The 13,647-nt window shown below is 36.2% G+C and overlaps 1 protein-coding gene across 25 annotated transcripts in view; it reads right to left on the minus strand.

The window, feature by feature from the left end:
* The window catches only part of RBM47 (RNA binding motif protein 47), a 192,230-nt gene that overhangs the window by 37,356 nt on the left and 141,227 nt on the right, over nucleotides 1-13,647 (minus strand). For 6 of the 25 annotated variants that reach the window (XM_077136685.1, XM_077136688.1, XM_077136684.1 and 3 more), the window contains one exon: nucleotides 5,179-5,362. The exons of the other annotated variants lie outside the window; for them this stretch is intronic. The gene's annotated coding sequence lies outside the window, so the exon portion shown is untranslated. The remainder of the gene's footprint in view (nucleotides 1-5,178; nucleotides 5,363-13,647) is intronic. 25 annotated transcript variants of the gene reach the window in all.

The raw sequence follows: 13,647 nt of genomic DNA on the forward strand, positions 1-13,647 counted from the left end.
GGGATTGAGAAAGTTTTCTTGACCAAAAAGGGGAAGAGAGAAATGAGACAAAATAAAGTCTCTGTGGCTGAGAGATTTCAAACAGAGTTGAGATGTAATCCTGGAGATTATTCTTATGCATTAAATGGATATCCCTTTTTAGTTTATGGTATATTACAGTGTCTAGAGGGAAGTACCTGAAACTGTTGAATTGTGTGCCAGTAACCTTGATTTTTGAAGATGACTGTATAACTATACAGCTTTTATAATGTGACTGTGTGATTGTGGAAACCTTGTGTTTGATGTTCCTTTTATCCAGGGTATGGACGAATGAGTAAAAATAATAATAATAATAAGGATAAAAAAATTAACAAATAATAGGGGGAGATAAAGGGTAGAAGTTGGGTAGATTGAAATACTATAGGCCAATAAGAGGGAAGGATAAGGGTTATGGGATGTATGAGTTCTTTTTTCTTTTTACTTTTTTTTCCAGAGTGATACAAATGTTCTAAAAATAATCATGGTGATGAATACACATCTACATGATGATATTGTGAACCACTGATTGTATAATATGGCTGGACTCTATGTGTGTGGATATTTCCCATAAAAATATTTAAAAAAAAAAGATATTTGTGGGAGACCAAAAAAGAGAAGAGAGAAAGGGACAGAGATAATATTTGAAGAAATAATGTCTGAAAACTTTCTGATTTTAATGAAAGACATAGATATATATACTTCCAAGAAGTTCAATGAACTCCAAAAAAGGTAAACCTAAACAGACCCACACCATGACATATTATAATAGAAGTTTTGAATGCCAGTGATAGAGAATTCTGAAAGCTGAAAGAGGGCAACATCTCACGGAAGCCCTTAAAGGATTTAAGTACAGTCACATCAGAAACATGATGGCAAGAAGGCAGTGAGATGACTTAATTTAAGTGCTGAAAGGAAGAAAAATATTGTGAACCAAAAATTCTATATCCAGCAAAAGTATCTTTCAAAACTGAGGGAGAGATTAAGACATCCCTAGATAAACAAAAGCTTAGGTATTTCATCAGCATTAGACCAGTCCTACAAGAAATACAAAAGGAAATTCTATAGGTTGAAAGGAAAGGACAGTAAATGATTGACTGAAACTGTATAGAGACTTCAACTAGAGTCAAGAGGCTATTCTGGAAGCTACCCTTATGCAAGCTTCAGCTAGATATTACTAATTGCTATGGTTTGCCAAACCCCAACCAACATCTTTCCTGATAAACCTAAAGAACACCCAGGGCTCTGTCTGAAATCCTACAAAAGTTGCACACACTAAGTTTACATTTCAGAAACCTAAAACTTTCAGATGGTTCCTAGGCCAGATAAGTCCTGAAACCCAAAGGTGCCAGTCTCTCCAAGAATAGCAATCAGTTCCATCCCCCGTATTTTTGACATGAGAAAAAGTTAGGACGGGAATAACCTAAATATCCCTAAAGACTGGGAGAAGAATCAAAGAAGAAGGAATTATAACAGAGAAGAAGAAGGAATTATAACAAATGAATATGACTACTAAATCATTATATTGATATTTCTTTTTAGTCACCAATGTCTTACAGCAGCTAAAAGGAAAAACCTGAAGATACGGAACTATAACCTATACCAAATTTTGAAACCAATTCTAACACTACTTGTTAAAATGTAGTTTCAAATTTATTGTTTTGTATCTATGTTATAATTTACAATTAAAAAAATGGTTGCCTTATGTAAAAAAGGCAGGGATGTATCTCATTGTTATCTTATTTTTAAAGATTAGAATATGATTGTATATTGAAAAAATAAAGCTCAGTTTTTGATGTTGGAAAAAAAAAAGAACTATTGTATTAATGTGAGGAGATACTACATATTTTTAATGCCAAGCACATAATTTTTAGGTTGTCATTGGTAGTTAAAACCATGTTTTTATTCTTTGTCCCATACGAATGAATTAAAAAAATGGAATGAAAAAAACTGCTTTATTATTTTCACTTCTGACATTTCTAGAAAGCACAAATTCTACGAAGTGCAATGTGTATTTACCAGGGATAGAATTTAGCCCACTGGTAAAGTATCATTTATGGATTTTTCTTAGCTCAAATGTCTCTCAATGATGCGTGGAATACAAAGTACTCTCAAAAGAAACCAGGTGATTTGGACTTATCTCCTATTTCAACTTTTGCCATGTGACAGCAAATCATCTGGGGGAAAAAAGGTAGCATCTTCTAGGCCCAGCTGGGAACAAGTTCTAGGCTAGAAACTGAAAATTTAAAAATATACTTGTCCAAAAAAATAAAACAAACAAGCAAAAACACTTGCCCAAGACATTCAAAAGAAATGCATCCTGAATTCTTTTCCAAATCACCTTATCCACCTCTGCCCTATCTGTATACTTCGTGAAATGAGCAGTGAAAACCAAAAACCAGTTACGATGATATGCAGGGTTGGCTAGGCTTATTCACAACTAAGTAATTTAATTATATTAACAATGGTAATAACAGCTAACATTCATTGACTACTTGTTATGGCCAGGCTGTGCTAACATTTCGCATAAATTGTCTTATTTAATCCTTAGTATTATCTCTTGAAAGAAATCCTAATATTATACTCATTCTGGAGATGAGATGAAGGAACTGGAGGGACAGTGACCCACTTGCTAAGGTCCCTTAGCTGTAAGTGATGGAGCTGAGACTCAAACCTAGGAGGTCTGAGACCAGAGTCTTAAGAATGGTGTTCTTAAGCATTCTTCTCAATGGAAGAATCCAATGCTTCAGCATCACAACTTTGAAAGATAGAAAACTCAAAGTTGTGTATAACAAAATGACGAATTACTACTACTACCTATTGCAGCCTCAGGATCACCCATGAAGAATCAAAACTTTTAATGGTAAATTAGTGGATTATCAAAGGTTTACTATCTAAGAATTTTTTTTTTTCCTAAACGCCACAGTATTTCAATTTTAATCATTAAAAGAAACTCTCATCTGGGTAGATATAAAGATAGGAGTTCAACTTTCTGGCTGAAGAGTAGAGAACCTCAGATACTCATAAATATTATGACCATATAAATACCCAGTTAGTCAATCTGTGCCCTAGCTTCTGCAAAAGCTGTCAAATTTTGGAAAACTTTCGAGATATCAGATTCCATGGAAGGGTAAACAGAGCCTGCAATTTCACTTTCTTCTGCTCAGTCAATAATCGCTAATCAGAAAGTACTCTCTTGCTAACATTTAACAAAATTATCTACCTCTTTTAGTAACAAAGGAAATGAACGAAAACCTGTCACGCATACCATGGAAATAGGATTTTAAAAATAAACACAAATTACTAATTCTTTACATATGATTCATAGGTGCTGGTTATGAGATTATCACTCCCTGCACCCCGCTTCGTCTTTGTGCGTTGACATTTGACCCTTTTATAATATGCACCTTGTACCAGTGAAACTTAAGGCCCCAGCTAGTTACTCATTAAACGCGGGTGCCAAGGTCTGACTTGTACAAATTACACTGCTAACTGCCCGACCCAGCCTGTGTGCAGAGGTGGAAAGAAGCAATCATTATAGCTGTGAAATTTTGTCATATTGGCAGAACTGAACTACAAATTGCAGCAATTCGTGCCTGACCTCTGATCTGTGAAGTCAGTTTAAACCTTTGAACCCAGACTCGGGATTGAGAACCAGCATTTACTTGTACAGGAGAAGATGGTTAGCAAGAGTTCACGGCTATGAATGTTGGTATCAGTTGTCCCCAACCTCCACCTCCCCCAAAGCATCAACCAGAAAAAAAGACTCATGAGGGGGATCTTGAAAGTAAACTTCTCACAAAATGACATTTTGAACAAATCTAATAAAAGTAAAAAATTTCAGGATGCAAATCCTTTAAATAAAAATTAATAAGAGGGGGTGGTGCTATGGTGGCTCAGTGCCACAATTCTTGCCTGCCATGCTGGAGACCCGGGTTCGATTGCTGTTGCCTGCCAATGCAAATAATAATAATAATAATAAGAGGGAATCAGATTTAACTGAAATCATTGGACATTTACTGCTTAGTGATATGTATGCTAAAAAAGTTTCTTTACAAATCAGACCAAAAGAATTAAAATCTAAAGACTTACAAATCTTCACCAAACGTGAAATGCTTGGTACATCTGTTATATTTTCAAACAAATACATTAATCTGTTATAAAGTATAAATCCATATTGAATCATCTGAACAAAAAAACAATCATCGGGATACTTTAAAAAGTATTAAAGGAATATTTTAATCCAAACTATAACCTTTCTATACTGAACATTAGATGTAGATTAGTAAATAAGCATAATGTTTCTCATGTATATATTTTGCCACAATACTTGTTTTATCATATTTATTCATAATGAAGTTTTTTTTTTTTTTAAAGAGCATTAGCTTCTACTTCAAATGCTGTTCAAATTGTTACATTTCCAGGTAGAAAGATGTGAGTAAAGTATCTATTCCTCTGGTTTCCTTGGGTTGATACTAGGGCAATCTCAAATAACACAAAAGTATAATTAAACTATTATTTATAATGAAAGTTGAGAATAATTCTCTGTAGTCTTTTAAGCATTATGACCTACACTTGAATAATTCCATTTTGTCCACATAACTATTGATTTGAAAAAAATGATTGCTCCAAGTGAGTCTTCTTCTACCAGGAAGTCATTATTGGTAACCTTCCTGAGATAAATATCATCATGATAAATCCATTAATTTTCCTTATTTTTTCATTATTACTATCTTAAGATCACAAATTTCTACTCTAAGGACTGACCTGAAATGACTTCGGAAAATAAATTTAGATATTATTGATAAATTCTAAATTTTATATTCTATGGTTTAAACTATGAAACTATAAAAAAAAATGACTTTCCTTTGTGAAGCACTACTTTCTTTCCAGTGTGTAAAGTAAACAACAACAACAACAACAAGAAACTGCTAAATGAACTGATTTTTTTAAGTGTCCATAACTTAAAAATTTTGGTTTTACTGCGGGTAAGGCAAAACTGTGAAGTATTTGAAATTCCTACATGCTTACAATTTTTTTTTGCCTTCAATTAAAAAACAAAAGAAACGGATCATTTGTTTATTCGACCTGATCTAAATTGCTTTAATCAAATATAACCATCTCCTCCTCTCTTCCCATTAAAACAAATAAGATTGACCCTACCTTTCCAATCTTGAAATCTGGATGCGACAGGCTAATAGTAACAAAAGCTTTGCTGAACAGCCGTCTCTCCCGATCGCGGGAACTGTGTAACTCTGTCATACATGGTGCATGTTTCCTCATTGGTCAATGAGCTTTGACCACTTAAATGCTCCGGGAGTCATTTGCTAAGGGCACCTGGAATGAGCTGGAGGGGGTGGTTCAGAAAGAAGGGAGGTGTTAAAACTGCCAGATACAAAATGTTCGACAGCAGTCTGAAAATTAATGAAAAGCTTACTGTAACAAATGGAATTGAGGAGGGCCCGAGAAGACAAAAGCTCTGGCATTTCATAGGAAGGGAATTTAAGTGGAATATTTTATTCAAATCCCAATACTGACTAAAAGGAAATTAATCGTTTTAAAAAATCTATCTTCCTAGACCAAGGCGGTGCTTTTAGAAAAACCTGAAATTGTGGAATCTATACCACTTTGAAATATGTTCTATAACTACTTATTAAAATGTACTTTGAAGTTTATTGATTTTTTTAAATATATATGTTATATTTCACAATAAAAAAGTTAAAAAAAATTAGGTAGATTGTAATACTAGTGGTCAATGAGAGGGAGAGGTAAGGGGTATGGTATGGGATGTACGTTTTTTTCTTTTGTCTTTTTATTTCTTTTTCTGGAGTGATACAATTTTCCAAAAATGATCATGGTGATGAATACACAACTATGTGATGATATTGTTAGTCATTGATTGTATACTTTGGATGGGCTGTATGGTGCTTGAAGACATCCAATAAAAACATTAAAAAAAAAAGATGGTGCCTTTACTTTGTGCAGCTTGATGCAAAGGAGGAAACAATGATTCCTACCTCACTGGGGTTGTTGTGTAGACTGGCTGAGTTGATGATACAGGTAGATACCGGGCATATAGAAAGAACCCCCCCCCCCCCAAAAAAAAGCTATTATAATTTCTTGGAAATATATATATTTTTAAATGTTGCTTTTTGCCTTCTTATTCTATCTGGCATCAGTACCTTGGGTTATGTACTCTTTGTCTTTTCTCATAATCACTACCAACAGCCGTGTTTATGATAAGTCTGGCGAAAGGAAAATGTAGGTAAAAATTACACATTAACTAAACCCTCATTTTATTTTAGTTGGCTTATAAATCTGGAGCCGGAAATGGATTTTCTGCTAAGAAGTAGAGAAAAATAGAAGGGGCATAGAAAGAAAAAGAAAGGGGTAGTAAAACATGATTCATGGTCATAAAAACAGTCTGTACATAACAACGGATCAGGAGGACCTGAAGCACTTAAGCACAGTAAATAGACTCCTTTTCAAGCAGTTCAGAGATGGAGCCTCATTGAAAGTCTCCCTGAAATCGAATTTGTCGGTTCATGCAAGTCAGGGAGCAGAGGAGAAGAGAGAGGCTCCAGGAGATCTGAGAGCCATACAACAATCAGGGACCAAAGACCTTCTGAGCCAGGGTCACACTGTACTTCACAGCATTTAAAGAAAGAAACTAAAATCTGTAACTTCCTCAAACAGAAACTCCCAGGTTGTTCTGAGTTTTCTCTCAGTGCTTATTTGGTCATTGCCAATCTTATTAAATCCTATCAACCCTGATGATTTGAAGAAGCCAGGGTAGGAAGGAAAAAGCCCAGGATTGGCAGGAAAGCCTTAACTCTATTTATCTACCTACCTATGAAGGGCAATTTAATTACTCCTAAATAAAATAATCTAAAGCTATCAAGTGATTAGAAAACTATCAATAGGTTAATAGAGGGTCAAAATCCAAAACAAGATTATAATAACATCTAAAACTAAATTGTTAGGTTCTGATCAAAGGAAAGTTAAAACAATCCTTAGTTACTAAGTGAATTCTCAAAATGATTGATTTTAGACTAAATTCCCTTGACCACCAATGGGACCCAGAGAATATGACCTTTATATAAAAGTAAATATATAATACTATGTAAGAATTATTACAAATCCTGGTTATATGATTAGTGTTTTTTATTCTGGGGCTTGGTTTGTGAGAGTATATGTGTGTGTGTGTGTGTGCATTCTGTTAAAAGATACCGAGAATGCAAAAACTTAGGAAACAAACCGTCTCGAGATGATACATTTTAAGAATTATGTGATAAGGACAGGGCAGATTTTCACTGAAAACAAAAGTTACAATTAATTATTTCCTGAAAATTTTTCCTGCCTTTGCTTTTAACAAGTTAATTTAAAAAACATACACACATGCACTCACATATCTATGGTCTTCTAAAAACAGTATACTCTAATTACAACAAATTCAAATAAAGTACACAGAAAAAGTAAAAATCACCCCATTCCCTACTACTGTGGACATGTTGGTACACATCTTCCCAGAAATGTAAAAACTGCAAGTAAAAGGCATCATAAATAAGCTATGCCATACCGCACTAACTTCTGATAAATCTCTGGCGCACAACAAGCTGAAGTCCTCCCGAAGGAGTGGTCCTTCATCTTAATAAAGCACTTTCATTTTTAGAATGAGGTAACAGCGGGCAAATCTGAGGTTTGGGACTGTAGGGAAATGGGGGGGTGGCACAAAGGCAAATATAGAGCTTACTTGTGATAAGATAAGCTCTAAGGTACATATGAGAAAAACAAGAAACAGATTCAGGTCTGGGAGAGGTGGAAGTAAAGCATGAGTGGAGAAGTGATACGAAACTGTGAAACTGTTCAGTGGGCTATTTTAAGTATAGGTAATATCTACTTAGGCCATCTTTACATCCCCCGAAGAGAGCATTATTTTTCATTTTAATGCATCGAAAGGCTAAAATATAGCCAATGTAAAGATCATGTGTGTGTGTGTTTTGTAACTAAGAGTAGCATATAATTTTCTAGAAGATTTGATACTGTTTTGAATATCAAAACCTTTGGTGAAATTATTGCTTATCATAATGATGCATGTCTAAAGCACAAGAGGAAGAAATTATTCCTTTTTTTTTTACACAATATACACTGAGGTACCTAGTCTCCATCTGAAAAGGTGTCAATATTGGCATTGAAGCTAATTAACCAGCATTAGCAAAGTGAGCTCAAAAGAAAAGGTGATATATGTACAAATGAGACTTCCTAAAGAATTTATGTAATATACAGAATTGCAATATTAGAAATCAAGGATTAATACCTCCAAAACAGTTTCTGGCATCCACACACAAACACAAAACCTACAAGTGCAGCATCTACAAGAGTTTGGGCCCAGCTGTATGTGTTAATATCCTTTCAACTGCCATCATCCCTGTGATGGTTTGAAAGGATGTACGTAGCCTAGAAAAGCCATGTTTTAATCTTAATCCCATTTCGTAAAGGCAGCCATTTCTTCTAATCCTTATTCAGCATTGTATGTTTGAAACTGTAATCAGATCATCTTCCTGGAGGTGTTATTTAATCAAGAGTGGTTGTTAAACTGAATTAGGTAGAGGCATGTCTCCACCCATTTGGGTGGGTCTTGATTAGTTTACTGGAATCCTATAAAAGAGGAAACATTTTGGGGAAAGAAGAGATTCTGAGAGAGCAGAGAATGACATAACCACAAGAAGCAGAGTCCACCAGGCAGCAACCTTTGGAGATGAAGAAGGAAAATGCCTTCCAGGGACCTTCATGAAACAGGAAACCAGGAGAAGCTAGTAGATGCCACCGTGTTCGCCATGTGCCCTTCCAGATGAGAGAGGAACCTTGACCGTGTTCATCATGTGCCTTTCCAGATAAGAGAGAAACTCTGACTGTGTTCGCCATGTGCCCTTCCACTTGAGAGAGAAATCCTGAACTTCATCGGCCTTCTTGAACCATAGTATCTTTCCCTGGATGCCTGTGATTGAATATTTCTATAGACTTGTTTTAATTGGGACATTTTCTTGGCCTTAGAACAGTAAACTAGCAACTTATTAAATTTCCCTTTTTGAAAGCCATTCCGTTTCTGGTATATTGCTTTCTGACAGCTAGCAAATTAGAACAATCCCTTTAGACCAAAAAGTCTGCCTCCACTTTTATAAAGCAGGACCCACAAGCCTATCTGATTAAAGACATCATAGTATTTTCTTTCAGTTACTTTGTCAGATATCCTTTTATGGTATCAATAGGTGTAAAGGAGGACAAATTAAATAATGAGCTCTGTAATATGTGGAATTGAAGAGTATGTTTTATTGGGAGATTAGGATGGATCTGAGGGCTTTATTTTAAATTAAAAATGGCATCCTAACAATTGGTACAAATGCTTTAAAGAGTAAAATTATAATAGTGACTAACATTTGCATATTACATTCATTCAATAAGTACTTATCAAGGTTCTTCTAAGTGCCAGGCTCGGTCCTAGGTAGTGGAACTATATAATAGCAAGCAAAACAAAAAATCCCTGTGTGTGTGCGTGTGTGGTAGGAGGGCTTACATGGTTTCTGAAAATAATTATTTACAAGGTAAAGTATATTGATTGGTTATTACAAAGATTTAGATTGTGGCTCCATTGGATTTCAAGTGGGCTATAGTATTAATTTAAGCATATATCTAAACTCACTTAAACCATATGTAAACCCTATGTTTACCCAGTAGTAGCTACTTAATGTGGACATCGTTAAGGCAGCAGACATCTTAAATACAGTACTAGGAACCAGGAGAGAAATCCAAGGAGTATGTAATGCTTTGGGATGATTGTGCTGGAGTAAAACTGTAATCCCAACTTCCCCCTCTCTGTCTTAGGTTAGCAGGAACTTCAGAGGTTTAAATCTAACCAGGCTGGGCTGCTTTGGGGTGTGTTCTCACCATAACTCTGTTTCATTCCCACCCCTTCCTCATCTCACCCCTTTCTAATCACAATCTTCAGGTTCACACTAAGTGCTGATGTACTCAATCGAGTTCCTACCTCTTAGAAATGTTCATCACGACAGCGAACACTGACTCCGAGAGAGTAAGAAGAGAGGGGCAGGGATACAGTGGGATTAGCATGTCTTCAGGGTCTAGGGTTCCAGCATCTGTTACCAGAGGAGTTCATCCAAAAGCTTTGCAAGGTTATGTGTTATGGCTACTGTCCAGCCTGTCTGTTACTTCTCACACAGAATAAGTGAGAGAATTATCCATTAAAGTAGACCAAATAACCCCACCAACACCTTCTTTCTCAAGCTTTACTTGAGCAAGTGACATTTCTCTTTCTTATTTTTAATTTTAAGTCTGTCACAGCAGTGCAGTCATTCTCACTACTCTCTACCTCCTTGTGTAGCGGACAGTTATGAAGAGGTCCAAGTTGGAGTCATTACCCAGGTTTCCTCCCTGACTTTCATTTAAGCTCATCACCTCCACCTATAATAAAATAGCCATAGCCAACTCCTAATTGATCTAAGTGCTTCACATGAATTAATGCACACAGCCCTCAGATATCCATTGCGGTAGACACTAATATTACCCCCATATTGCAGATGAGAAAACTAAGGCACAAGAAAACAAGTAACTTGCCTTAGACAGTTAGTAAAAAGTGGATGTCTCAAACCCAGGCCTTCTGGGTTGAAAGAGATAACACTTAAACCACCCCTAGAGAAGCATACAGTCTTCTTTCCTGCCTCCGTCCCTCCTTTCTTTCTTCCTACCCACCCCTCTCTCTTTCTATCCACATGTCTTTCACCTTGCTGCCCTGATCTGCCAGTGACAGGCATTTCTGTGCTTACAGGGAACAGCTTTGGAGCTTTGGAGATGGTATCTTTGGAGCGAGGAAGGAATGTACTAACATTTGGTGAATGAACCCATAACTAAGAAAACCCCCAAATCCAAGTTAAATCTAAAGAGAATTCTCTTTGCATTTCTTCCTTAACCCCTTTTTCTATCCTCAGTGGCATTCTTCATTAAGTCTCAGGATTCATTACTAGGCTCAGAAGCCTAGTTGATTTTATAGCAATCCTTTTCTGGCCCTCTAACATGCAGCATCTCCTAAGCTTAGCAGTTACCAATCTTTGCCCCATGTATCTTAGAATGGACCTTTTACTTTTAAAAGAGGAAATACAGAATAAATACTGAATGCAGATAGAGAGAAGATACATTGCACAGCCATAAGTAATGTTTTAAAATCCAAGTCCTGTGTCCACTTTTGCTAGAGAAAAGTCAGCTACATTAAGTCACAATGCAAAAAGTAGGATTTTTTTCTCCTTAGAGATTTTAAGAATGACATGCAATACATGGGAAAGCATGTGATTTTACCAGGTGTCCTGTGAAGTTTACTCTTTAATGATTAAAATGCTGTTTTAATAATTTCCTCAACATTTTCACAGATATACCTTACGATTCTGGTACTATGCTTCTGGTGTTTACTGAGTACCTTCTATATATACTCTGAGATGTAATCTGGCACTGGGGGGAAATGCAGAAGACCTGGACCATGATATGGACAAAAATTAGTTAATTTTTGTAGAGAGACAATTAAATGTAAAGCAATAGATAGAATACAATACAACTCAGAACACAAAACAAACTGAAGCACCCAGTGTAGTGCAAATACCAAGAGCTACAGGAGTCAAATAGAGAAAGAACATTGTCAAGTTAGCCCAGAATCCATGGAGAAAGTTTCTTGAAAGTGGTGTTAGCCTGTGTCTTGATCTGATCTACATTCCTAAACTATCAACGTTATAGACCATCACAAACACCACAGCTTTAAAAAAGGCACTTCTTTGTTTACTTTGTGATGGGAAAAAAAAAAAGTCTCTTTTCTGAAGTTTGTTCTTACTTCAAGAATTAGGTATTACCAATTTTGGAATGACTACTACTGAGCAAAAACAAACAAAAAAAGAATGAATTTTGATACTGACAAAAAGAAAAAAGAAAACAAAAACCACGAACAGGACACTTTTTATTTCTTATGACCTTTGGGTTCAGTTGCTTTTCAGGCTTAATTACCTTCTTTTAATATTTTCTAAAAGGAGCTCTTACTTTTTGAGAACATAAAAGCAGACATCCTAAAGACATCTGAAAGGAACATGGAAATGACAGAAATCACTAAAAAAAAAAAAAATCCTAACAAATTTAAACCTTTACATCTGTGGATCTGTAAACACTAGTAAAGCCAATCGTGATTACAAGTAAAATTAGAAATATGTGGACATCTTTCAAAAGACCAATTGCAAGGCTGACCAGTTTGGATAGAGTGCTAAAATTAGCGAGGATCATCTGTTCAAGAAAAACAATACAAAATACTACTGAAGCAAACAGTTTAGACACGCTAAACCAAATTTTCTAGGAGTAAATGGAAACTCGGCAAGACTGTGGATTTTGAGTTCACATACTATTCATTCACTCATTCACCCATTCAGCAAATAGCTACTGATTACCCACTGTGTGTAGCTTTGTTCTAGACGCTGCAGATAAGTGGTAACCAAGACAGACAAAGTCCTTATCTCATACTGGGAAAATACAATAACCAACAAAAATTTTTTCTTTGAAGATGGAGATAATGGTAAGTACTCTGAGGAAGAATAAAGCAGGATTAGGAGGAAAAAATGGAGGCTGTTTTGACTAGCATCCTCTTCTCCCTCAAGCAGAAAGGTGATGAGGCAAAGGTGCAAGCAGTTTAAAGACCCAGAGAAGAGACAGAAGGAAGGACCAAAGCAGGGGAACAGACTTGGGGTATTTGAAGAATAGCAAGAAAGGGGCTGTGTGTGGCTGAAGTAGGGTGAGTGAGCTGATGGGGCTCAGGGGATAGAAAGCTGTACCGAGCCAGGCAAGAACTTTGGCCTCTATTGGGTTTTATTGGAGGATTCTGAGCAGAAATGGGCTTATCTGATTTTCTTTTCACTAAGATTACTCTGGTATGGAGACCCGATCACAGGCATCTCAGAGAGGTAGCTGAGGGGCTGGATAGGAGGCTGTTCTAGTCGTCCAGAGGTGAGAGTAGCAGCACTGGGATGGCGAGAAGAAAAGTTGACTTGGAGCTGTATTGTGAAGGCAGAAATGACAGAACTAGTTGATCGTTGAGAAACCAAGCAAAACCTCCTACACCTTAACCGTTTGGTTGCCTCCCTGATAACCACTTTCTCTGTTGCCCATCTTGAAAGCAGTAGAAAGAATTGTCTTCCTTTAGTATGGTTGGGATCATGTTACTACCATGAAGAGATCTCATATGATCCTTGGTCACCCATAACATTATGAACTTTTTGATCATGAACTGCGAAGCTTTGGTTAACTTCTAATTACAAGCCGCTGCATAATTTCCATTAGTTCCCTTCAACCTCAATACACACACACCCCCATGCAAAATTCCTGAGACTACCTTTCTCCTTTCTCTATCTAAACATAGCCTTGTCTTTTACTTCACAACTCTTCTTGAGATTCATCTTCCTCATAAAGTCTTCTTTTCCAGGTGTCTACCTCTCTGCTAACCTTACTGCATGTTTTAGCATTCCTTTTCTATATATTTGGCAGTTGTGTGTCTGTCATTTGTTCTGTTTTTTTTTTTAATTCAGCAATCAGATT

This window comes from Tamandua tetradactyla, chromosome 19 (assembly GCF_023851605.1).
Source record: "Tamandua tetradactyla isolate mTamTet1 chromosome 19, mTamTet1.pri, whole genome shotgun sequence".
In the NCBI taxonomy this organism is placed as follows: domain Eukaryota; kingdom Metazoa; phylum Chordata; class Mammalia; order Pilosa; family Myrmecophagidae; genus Tamandua; species Tamandua tetradactyla.